At 34.6% G+C, this 12,391-nt stretch overlaps 1 long non-coding RNA gene across 1 annotated transcript in view; it reads right to left on the reverse strand.

Moving 5' to 3' along the window:
* LOC127877056 (uncharacterized) overlaps positions 1 to 724 on the reverse strand; it is a 2,551-nt gene extending 1,827 nt beyond the window's left edge. Inside the window, exon 1 of the long non-coding RNA XR_008048234.1 lies at positions 636 to 724. This is a non-coding gene — a long non-coding RNA (uncharacterized LOC127877056). The remainder of the gene's footprint in view (positions 1 to 635) is intronic.
* Positions 725 to 12,391: the final 11,667 nt, after the last annotated feature.

Raw genomic sequence — 12,391 nt, forward strand, 5'->3', positions numbered from 1 at the left:
TTCGAGTTTATGCGGAAAGAGTAGTCACCGATTAGACTGTTCCGCATTCACAGGCTATTTCAGACGACACTTATCGCACGTGCATTAAGCCCCATTTTCACAGAGCGAGATTCAAATATACTGCTAAAACGCTAATAGAAACAACAACAAAAAACACTTTGTGATGGCATATTAACATAATACAATTATAAAATGAATGCTAATTGTTCCGTAAGAGATCCGTACTGTGAATGATATAATTCTATAAAATCTCAATAAACTTCGATATATTTTGATGATTTGTGTGTATATTTTACATTTACAAATATGCTATTCGTGATTTACAAGTTTGCAATTTAATGACGTGTGTTATTATTTCCTTTTTTATTCATTTTAAAGCATATATTGTATACATAAATGTATTTCGTTTGCAGACAATGGTTCTAACAGAGTATACAGAAAATATGCCTTATAATATTTTTGACCGTGGTTTGTTTAATTTCTACCATAGACAACTATTATATATAATCAATGATGTTATACAATTTAAAAAAGGCAAACAATAGTAAAAGGAATATATGAAATATATAAAGTGAAAACATAAAGTGAAAAGTGTTATTTTTTCCTGTTTAAGTATATTCACTAAGGAAACTTACCACATAGTCCATTAAACAAGACAATATTACTCGTCAGAATAAACACAGTATGTTTCCAATTCATTTCTTATCTAATATTAAAATCCATTCAATCCTTTATCGTTTTTGTTATAATATATTCACACTTTTTATCTGTGTCTTATAACAATTCGCTCAAAAAGCAAGAAATATACAAAATTGCATGTTTATAATTCAGCGTTTTGTTTCATAATATTTCATTCATGTTTTATTCGTGACAAAATTAACGTATACTGTTTCACCCCATTGATAAGAGGTTCGTCATTTGTTAAAAGAAATAGAATTATAGAAACGCACAATAGAAATAGCTGGCGACTTTACAAAGGCGTTTAAAGTCCATTGTTTTAACTTGATATTCAATAACCGGTTCATTTAACCTTTCACTTTTTAGCATAAGTTATTTCCTGTATGTTTGGGAAAACAACACCAAGGCATCGCTATCTTCGGCTTTGCTTGAAGAAGTGCGTATAGTGTCTGTTTAATTGTCGTCAAAATAATGATACGAATTGTAATTATTAGTTATCAAGCATAAACATGACAAAAGAAAAAAAACACAAATAAAATGCAGTAGTTTTCAACACTATTGTAACATTTAAGACAGATTAACTCAGTTTTTTTAAGTTTTAAAGTGTTAACAGAAATTAGAATAACTGCACATACACAATGTACATGTGTGCGCATTTCTCTTTGAGGTAAAAACTCAAATTGCCATAACTTCTTTATTTATGATCAGATTTGATTAATACTTTGACAAAACAACACTTACCTGACATACCACAATGGACTCCACACAAACCTCATCCCACTTCCTACCCCAGATTCTCCCCCCCCCCCAATTTTTTTTTATGCCCTCGGATCGAAAGATCGGGGGTATATTGATTTTGGCATGTCTGTTTGTCTGTCTGTCTGTCTGTCTGTCATTGTGTCAGTCAGTCAGTCATTGTATGTGTGTGTCACAAAACTTTAACCTTGGTTAAACTTTTATAACTTTTGCAATATTGAAGATAGCAACTTCATATTTGGCATGCTTGTGTATCTCATGAAGCTGCACATTTTGATAGGTGAAAAGTAAAGGTCAAGGTCATCCTTCAAGGTCAAAGGTCAAATATCATTGTATTTTTCTTTCCTAAAACTTTAACCTTCGTTAAAGTTTTATCATAACTTTTTTAATATTGAACATAGTAACTTGATATTTGGCATGCTTGTGTATCTCATGGAGATGCACGTTTTGAGAAGTGAAAAGTCAAGGTCAAGGTCATCCTTTAAGGTCAAAGGTTAAAATAAATAAATTCATTTCTCCATTCAATCTCTTCTTCTCGTCGAGCTGCACATTTTAAGTGGTGAAAGGTCAAGGTCACCCTTTAAGTTCAAAGATAAAATATATGGCTTCAAAGCGGCGCAATAGGGGGCATTGTGTTTCTGACAAACACATCTCTTGTTTCCCTTTTTTCTTATTTTTTAAAGATCATCTAATAAATGACCACACCCACACATTATCCCCTCTCCACCAACACCCCCCACCCTTACAGAATTTGAAATATTTATTTTTATTTTTGAAAGACCATCCATCCATCCCACCCAAGCTTTTGCTATCAAACTTAAAATATAATCTTATTAGTTTGTTTTATGTCTTTACAAATGTTCAATAGATTGTGGCAAATATACATGAACTCAGAATCGTCTATAATGTACCACTTCTTTTAAACCTTAGCAATCAATCTGTTTCAATTATGGTCCTCTTGCAGTTAGAATATAACTATATTACATTGACCTTATTGAATATGAACAATTTCCCTATTATGGCTTACGTTATACTGTAAAGAACTCGAAAAGTCGAGCGCGCTGTCTTCTGACAGCTTTAGTTAATTATAAGGATAACCTATTTAAAAGAACAAAAATTAATATACTTCATCTGTCAGTTATATTCAATGTTTGAAATATAATTTATAATATAAAGAACTAAATAAAGCAAATGAGTTCCCTCTATTAGTCAGTCTAATCATATGTGGTTGAACTCTTTGATTGATGGGGGTTACATTTTTAGTATCATACCATATATGTTACTGTATCATAGCTACAGTTATAAAGTTATAGATGCTAAAGGTGCAGGTGGTTATTTCTTAATCTAAAAATTACACATTTGCAGGACATTTAGATTTGTTTGAGTTACTGTATGTTTTCAAGTATTGCCGCTTGAGTTAAAGAAGTTTTTCTGAAGAACTCTATACAAAATTCATAGTTCTTGAATAATTTTACAGCATATGTCATCAGCATAAAGTCTGCCTTTGTTTCACCTTCCACATGTTTTTGTTAACTTGTTGTTCTTTATTCATTTTGTTGATGAAAATGTAGCATTTGAAAATTGGGCCTGTAGTAATACTTCTGGAAATTCTGAGACTTAGGAACAAAGAATGGAATTTGGTTGTGCTCTGTGAAAAGTGGCTTTAATGCATGTGCGTAAAGTGTCGTCACAGATTAGCTTTTATCACGTGCCATACCCCGTTTCCCATGTAATATAACCATAACATATATTTTTTTATCACACTTTTACAGCGAAATCGGTTGATTAAAGCCCCGTTGATTAAATTTCATCTATAATCAACGGCAAGGCTATAATCAATGGCACGAAATGACGTCATCAACTGCCGAACCGGGACTACTTTTTCCCACGCACCTCGTCATCTGTGTTTGCCAAGTGCATCAATAATAAAAACAATCTCAAATGTTTGTCAATCTTAATGACCTTAAAACAAAGGAAAGTAGCAAAAAAACGTTTTTTTGTCATTTATTTTTATTAAAACCTCAAGTATTAGGTAAATTTAACACTATGCAAATAGGTTCTGTTGTTGTTGCTCCCCTTTGAAGAAGTCAGTGCGAGTTTCTCCCCTTTGACCGTAGAAAACAATCGTCTGGACCAAGAAATCCTGTGTTAATTTACAAGCTGTACTCGGATATGCATCCATCTGATTTTTCTTCAAAGCATCTTTTCTACCTGGCAATACGCACAAATGACACTGCATCCCGGTGATTCTTGCGTCAACAATTGGGTGTCAACAAGTTAGGTCAGATGCTGAAGGCCATGGCAAAAGACTGCGGCTTTCTCAAGCACAAGAGAATAACGAACCACTCAGTTCGCAAATTCCTGGTCCAAAAATTTCGAAATTCAAATATCCACCCACTGAAACCATGGCAATAACAGGGCACAAAAATGTCCAGTCCTTAACCAATTATTCCAACATATCTGTTGAACAGCTGCAAAAGTGTTCATTCTTGCTCAGTCCAGTAAATGTAACAATCCAACAGTTCCTCTTGTACACCTTCACGCACCAAAACTATGGCCGAAATGCAGCCCAGACAACCACTGTCTACCGTCGAACAAGTTGATCTTGATGTTCGCCCCACCCAGTCACTTCACGGTTCACCAGCGTTCGAACAACTTTGCCTCACAATTCTTTGGTGCCACTTTCAACATTCAAAATGTTAATGTATATAATTAGCTTAAATCCAAGTAATCTTTGTTATTTCGTCACGAAATAACCACATATTATAACAAAGAAGCAAATAATGTGCACCTCGAAAGTGAATTGTGTGTGGTGTTAGGCTACGTTGTAAACAAATGTAGTTCCTTGTATATAACAACTTGATGTCATATTGATGTCATAAAACTTAAAGATTTGCAATTCAATATGATTAAAATTGTAATTAATAACGCTCGACACTTTGTTACAGAACGATATTCTGATTTAAAAAAATGATTATTTGATCAGCGGTTATTTTTGGAACGCGGAGTAATACACTGACCTTGGTTACACTACAGTCATTATCAAAGTACGACAAACACTCATGAAAACTTATTTTGTTTAAATAAAAAAAGTTTACTGAATAAAAAGTGGGATAAATAGAATAATAGGTCAGTGTTGATTATAGATCAGGTTTATCATGCTCGGCACGAAAACGAAAAAGCACTCGCCAAGGCTCGTGCTTTTTGTTTTCTAAGCCTCGCATGATAAACCTGATCTATAATCAACACTAACCTATTATTCTCTATATATTACACATGTGTAATATACTTTTTAAGCGTTTTCATTGGCTGAGTTTTCGTTTATTGACCAATCGCATTTTGTTATTTTGCTGAAATGACGTTGCAACGTCAAATGACGTCACGAAATGTTAACAACATTCGGGATTTATCATTATGTTTGCGTAAATATTTATTTAATTTGCTCATATAAGTTGTTATACACAAGGAACTACATTTGTTTACAACGTAGCCTAACACCACACACAATTCACTTTCGATATCAAACTATCGAGTCGATCACGAGGTGCACAATATTTCCTTCTTTGTTATAATATGTGGTTATTTCGTGACAAAATAACAAAGATTACTTGGATTTAAGCTAATTATATACATTAACATTTTGAATGTTGAAAGTGGCACCAAAGAATTGTGAGGCAAAGTTGTTCGAACTAGAGAAAGACATTTGCAAGTGAAGTGACTGGGTGGGGCGAACATCAAGATCAACTTGTTCGACGGTAGACATCGGTTGTCTAGGCTGCATTTCGGCCATAGTTTCAGTGCGTGAAGGTGAACAAGAGGAATCTGTTGGATTGTTACATTTACTGGACTGAGCAAGAATGAACACTTTTGCTGCTGTTCAACAGATATGTTGGAATAATTGGTTATGGACTGGACATTTTTGTGCCCTGTTATGGCCATGGTTTCAGTGGGTGGAATGTTTGCATTTCGAAGTTTTTGGACCAGGAATTTGCGAACTGAGTGGTTCGTTATTCTCTTGTGCTTGAGAAAGCCGGCGTCTTTTGCCATGGCCTTCAGCATCTGACCTAACTTGTTGACACCCAATTGTTGACGCAAGAATCACCGGGATGCAGTGTCATTTGTGCGTATTACCAGGTAGAAAAGATGCTTTAAAGAAAAATCAGATGGACGCATATCCGAGTACATCTTGTAAATGAACACAGGATTTCTTGGTCCAGACGATTGTTTTCTACGGTCAAAGGGGAGCAACTCGAACTGACTTCTTCAAAGGGGAGCAACAACAACAGAACCTATTTGCATAGTGTTAAATTTACCTAATACTAGGTTTTATTGACAATAAATGACAAAAAACTCGTTTTTTGCTACTTTCCTTTGTTTTAAGGTCATTAAGATTGACAAACATTTGAGATTGTTTTTATTATTGATGCACTTGGCAAATACAGGTGACGAGGTGCGTGGGAAAAAGTAGTCCCGGTTCGGCAGTTGATGACGTCATTTCGTGCCATTGATTATAGCCTTGCCGTTGATTATAGATGAAATTTAATCAACGGGGCTTTAATCAACCGATTTCGCTGTAAAAGTGGGATAAAAGTTGTTTCAGATTCGTAAGTTTTCGTTTTAGTTATGATATTTGTGAGGAAACAGTAATACTGAACATTAACCATGCTCTAATATAGCCATTATATGCATCTTTTGACGATTTTAAAACCTAAAAATTATTAAGCGTTGCAACGCGAAACGATTGAATAATTTGGAGAGTTCTGTTTTTGTCGTTAAATTTTGTGAAACTACGAAGATTGCTTATATAAGGTATAAAATACGTCAATAATGTATACTCGGCGGAATAGCTCAGTAGGCTAAAGCGTTTTTACTTCAGGACTCTGGCAGGACTCCAGGGGTCACTGGTTCGAAACCTGCTCCGGGCAATGTTCTTTTCCTTTTTTTTTATTTTTTTTCTTGATTTTTTACTGGAGCTTTTACGATCCAATGTTTACATTTATCAATATAAAGCATTTAATGAATAAGTTAAAAAAATGCCAAAATCTGTGAAAAGGCCCCTTTAAAAGCATGTGATAAAAAAGATCTGACACTCGTCATATCATACCATATTTTATTAAACTTGTCCAGGAAATTCGTAAGTACCGGTAAGCTCGCCAAATGCTTGCTTACAAACAAAATTCCTGAACTCGTTTAATGAAATATGGTATGATATGACATCGAATGCCAGATCCTATATGTGTAGTCCGCACAGACTAATCAGGGACGACACTTTCGGCTTTTATGATATTTTTTGTTGAAAGAAAGTTTCTTCTAAGCAAAAATCAAGTTAAGATTGAAAGTGTCGTCCCTGATTAGACTGTGCGGACTGCACAGGCTAATCTGGGATGACACTTTACGCACATGCATTAAACCCCTTTTTCATGGAGCACGGCCCAATGGTTTTATACCAGGGCAGTTTGCATGGAACCAGTGGTTTTGACTAGATATCATTAGTTTGCATGGACTTATCTTGATGAAACTTAAATATAGCAAGCTTGCATGAAAACCTTGATTGGGATTTATTTGGGGCCAGTCGGGTCATGGTCACTAATTCTTACAATAGGAAAAAAAAAAGTTTTCACTGGATAACTTAACTTTGGATGGAGGTATTGAACTGAAATTTTGTATTAAGGTAGCTTACATTGCATTTTTAGGGCAAATCAAGTCAAGGTTAATTTTGCACGGCTACTGAAAAATAGAAAAATGATTTTTACATGTATGTGGTTTCGGGGTAATAACTTGAGTTAGAATTGACCAATTTTGATGACTGTGATGACCTATCTACGGAGGTCCTACTACCTGCCACACACGCCGTATCCGCGCGAGAAAGAGTTGTTTAATTTATGCAACAGGTTTGAGTTCTCCACTATATTCATTCACAAATGGAAACATTATATAAATATCGTGTTTAATGTAATAGTTTCGAACGGAGCTTATATAGAAAAGAATCAATAAACAATGATTGTATTATACGTGTCGCGGAAGAGATTGTTTATGAATGATTAAACTAGTCTACTTTCTGCTGCGTCCTTCATGACGTAGTATTTTTGCTCAGTTCATTCATAATCTGAGGCTATTAATAGATGCGGCTGCCGATAAACAAGGGAAAGTCCAGTTGTACGGGTGATAACAACGCATAAGGTTGCGCTTGTTTATATTCTCAGTTCTCAATTAATAAAACGTTGAACATGAGTTTAACAATTACTACAGAGATACGATAGACAACATCAAAATGCTTCATAATCGCTTAAACCGAATATAAAAACAATTAAATATAACAAGAATTATCTTTTAAAAAAGGTAGTCTTGTTGTTTTTGAAATGAAGTTTGAAATTTTGGTTTCTAAATAATTTAATTGAAAAAAAAAGTTAAACTGTTGTGTTTTTTTACTTGTAAGTCGCATATTTACTGCATGAAATGTGTGTTATAATAGGCAAACCATAGATCTACATTAGTTAAAGTAGATTAAAATTATATTATGGTAGTGAATACCATAATGTGTCCTCACGTGGCTTATTATGAGTGCATTTCTTCGTCATCGAAATATATCATATGTTAATATTTGATTAACATTAACATTAACATATTTGATTTGAAAACAGCAGTTTTCTTTCCAATCATTTGAATCACACTTTCATAGCCGCGTCATGCGAAAATGGGTCTTATGGTCTTTCGACCAGCGTAGCTCAAGTTTTAATGTGGTTTGCTTGAGAATTTAATACAATGCTGTTTAATACCAATACATATTATAATTATGTTGTGGTTCATTCTTTGTTTGACTCAAACCAAGCGACGGGTACGCTCACGTAGTGAGTTACGATTGTGAACAGCACACTTAACATTCAACCTGCGGTCGCATATAGAAGGAAAGGTTCAACTAGGTGCTCTGTTTCCTTTGCTTACTTCAGTTAGAGGTCAATTTTTTCGTAATTGCAATCATAAGGCCCCGGCTTCAAAGGCTTGCGAAGGGTATATTCTTGCATAATAAAAGTCGTAGTCGCATGGTACCGTTGATTAAAATAGTCCACTTTCTGCTTCGTCTTAATGACGTTGCACATGTAATTCATAATATGAGGCTATTAATAGATTCGGGAAAACAACGCAATAGTATAAGGTTACCCTTGTTTATATTCTCAATTTATAAAACGTTGAACATGAGTTCAACAATAACTTCAGGGATACGATAGGCAACAAAAAAAAATCCTTCATAATCGCTTAAACCCTAATATAACAAACAATTAAATACAACACGAATGATCTGTTTCGTAACCTAGTTCAAGCTTCTACAGCGGAGATTTCTGGGAAAACTTCTTTTGTTCTCAACAGATAGCAGCGATATTTTGTATTTACGGGCTCTAACAACGCAATAGAAGAAGTTTAAGCTTGTTTATATTCACAGTACTCAATTTATAAAACGTTGGACATAAGTTCACCAATTACTAAAGGCATACTATAGATAACCTCAAAAATGCTTTATAATCGCTAAAACCGAAAACAACTAAATATAACAAGAAATATCTTTTAAAAATGTAGTCGGCGTAAACGCTGACTCAGAAATAAAGTTTGCGATTTACTTTTCTAAATACATAAATAAAATGAAAACAAATGGCTTTTTTTTATTTCACTTGTAAGTTGCATATTCACCGCATGAAATGTGTTTTAGTATTGTCAAACCACACATTAGTGTAAGTAGATAAAAAATATACTACGGGAGTGCAAATCATGTGTCCTCACATGCCTTATTATAAGTATATTATTTCACTATTGAAATAAATCGTATGATAATATTTGATTAAAACGCAGTTTTCTTTCGACACATTTAAATCACACTTTTATAGCCGCGTCATGCGAAAATTGGTCTTATGCGTTTCGGCCAGCGTTTCTTAAACCCAACATGTGCATTTCCGCAGTCAGATCAGAGGCGATGCTGTTCGCTATAAAATCACTCAATATGTAATGGTCTTATTATGTATCTCCTGACCAGACTGAGAGATGCGCAGGCTGAGTGGGCTATATGTATGATGGGCGCGTATGGAATAAGACCCATTTTCGCAGGACGAGGGTAATTAAAAATGTCAATGCGCGCATGGCACATTTTAGCACAATGCTTTTCGATACCAAATTGAATTCAAATAGCAAACTTGTAAATAAGGGCAGCCTATCCAGGAGTTCAGGAACGATTTCCAGACGTGCTGACCAAGTACGGCAAACATTGTGGCTGGATAATTAAACGATTGTCCTCTTATCGTGACACTATGCTATTCCGGTAATGATTGTTTTCTCATCTTGAAAGCAAAACTGATATTCTGCGAGATGGATTTCAACGCGTTCTTGTAACTGGACCACAATACATGTCGTTTGAACATTCAGAGAGTAGTCCGGAATTCCTTACAATGAACAGTGCTACATCCTTTGCGCTTAGAACAGACACGGTAATGTAGCCAACGTTCAGAGGTTGTATATTAAATCTGCCTATGAAATATTCGAAAATATTCATGCGTGTCTGCTGGCGTTATGTTAAAGTCATTAAGATGAAAAGCTGAGTAAAACAGCTGCGCTGAAAAGCGCATTAGTGCTCCATACCTATGTTTAGGTCAGAGTTGTTGACACCGTGTGAACTGCTCGGGTAACAAGTTATGCATAAACAACAATGTACGGGTCAACAGGGCTGTCTTGATGACTACCTTATTCGTGAGTAAAAAGTAATGCTCGCAAATTTATTTTTTATTAATTTCATCAATGATCTTATTGTATATTTTGAATTTGTATATGGTGTCAAAAATCAAAAGTTTTCTGCAGGGAATTTTCATCATGAAATTATATTCTTAGAGAGACAGGCATTCAATATTCCAACAATATTCATTTAATATGATGGTGATTGCAAATCGTCTTTATATTTAGTTTTCATTACCATTTTCATCATACTTTCTATGTTTTCAGAACGTCCAAAAAGGCACATGTTGTTGTTATTTTGTCTAAGTTATCTCTATGAAATAAATAGGATGATAAATAGTGCACACATAGCTCGACCCGTGCGTTATGACACACTCTTTATAAATTTGAATGTCGTGTGTTCATTTCAAACTTGCAATTAAACTAATAATTGTAAAAAAACGGTATTTTAGAACTTTTTCGTCAATCTGGTTGACGGTCCCTTTAATGGGTGCTTTATTAGAAATTGTATGTTCATAAATTATTATATAGTATGTTTGTATTATTACTTAAGTCAAGATATTTTTAATTTAAGATATATTGTATGCAGACTGCATTACACATAAGTAATAGAAAACAGATACAGTCTAATTGTTGTGGATTTTGTCTGGCATAGATGATAGAATTTGATACATGTAAATGTATATATTTGTAGCTAAATCGTTTTATTCTATTGATTCAACATGTAAATTTTTGCACTGCGAACAATGATGTAGTTTTTCAATGTGTATATACTATTTTATTGCTGTTTTTCCTCAGGTTTACTTTTTCAAACTCTGATATCTTGTCATGAATATGTGATATACGTAAAACATAATTCTTGTCACCTACTTAATCTGATTCGTCTTCTTCGTGGCAGATGGTATGTTAAAAGAAAGTAATGTTTTAATTTACCCTCTTATGTGAAGATGAGGGATAGTCTAGAATCTCAATAAACGTTCGTTCGCCTGGCCCTCTCTATGTTTGGCTGTTCTTACGGGTAGATTTTTCATGGAATGTTTTCCAACACTAAAGTCTTATCGCATTTACTTTTAATATGGATTGCAGAATATACTGATCAGGATACGATAAAAACCATAAAAGGAGATTATTTTTGTGAAAATGATAAATGTCTTATTTATTTTTCCGTTTATTGTGGTCCAAAAATATTACAGAATGTTGTTTCGAAGCATGATCTTAATAATGCTACAATCAAACACAATCAAGTTAATGTCTGCCAATGTAGCGTCCACAAACTGGTCGCTTTAAATACAGAAATACCTCACTTCAAGGTACTTAGAAGTACCCGGACATGGGTCGGCGCCAAGTGTCGCGCTGTTCACTGGTACTTCGCAGATCGACATGCTATTGCAACGCGTTGCCACCAGGACTGTTAAATCTTTAGCACAATTCGTGTTAACATTCTGTGAAGGGATGTTACTCGGGCAAATGTCAGTCTGCCTCCGCCCGCCGACTGCGTTACGAACATCAATTGTCAACGGTGTAGGGCACCTCATGATCGCTTGAGTTGTTCTACAACCGATGCTAAATCTGACAGCTGTAAAATATGAAGGTGGTCTTGAATTCTTTTTGCCAAATATCTATACTACAGGATTACGATATTTGTTGCAGACTTTCAATGTAATAAGCAAAACCAAGGACAAGAAGAGCGCTGTGTGAGATATAAATGAGACCATATATCCGTCATTTCACCACTGGCATACACGACTTAGCAAATGTAGTCCATAACGCATCTTTTAAGAGTAAATTATTAATGAAAATGATAAGGTATATATGGAGAAAACTCTTCTAATCTTTGGCATGTAATAAGCTTATTTTTATTTAAGATCTCATAAGTCGAAGTCGATTCCTATCATCATCAAAAACAGGAGCATACGATTTTGATTTCAGAATCTACGTTTGTACGTCAAATAATGTATATTTATAAATTTACATTTATTCGAACATTTTATTCACATAATGTTTGAATACAAGATGCCATTGGAATTCGCACCTTACTTCTCAGCATATGTTCAAAGGATTCCGCAACAGTTAACCGCGTTTGGCAAACGACCCATTTTACCATGCTCTACTCTTGTAACATCCCGCCATCGTTTATGCGAGGCTACACTGATATCAGATCTATACTTAGTCTGACATCACTTACATCAGTACTCATGAAGACAGCGACTGATTGAAGATTTAAGAATACCAAGTGATGAACGAT

The sequence above is a fragment of the Dreissena polymorpha genome, chromosome 4 (genome assembly GCF_020536995.1).
Source record: "Dreissena polymorpha isolate Duluth1 chromosome 4, UMN_Dpol_1.0, whole genome shotgun sequence".
In the NCBI taxonomy this organism is placed as follows: domain Eukaryota; kingdom Metazoa; phylum Mollusca; class Bivalvia; order Myida; family Dreissenidae; genus Dreissena; species Dreissena polymorpha.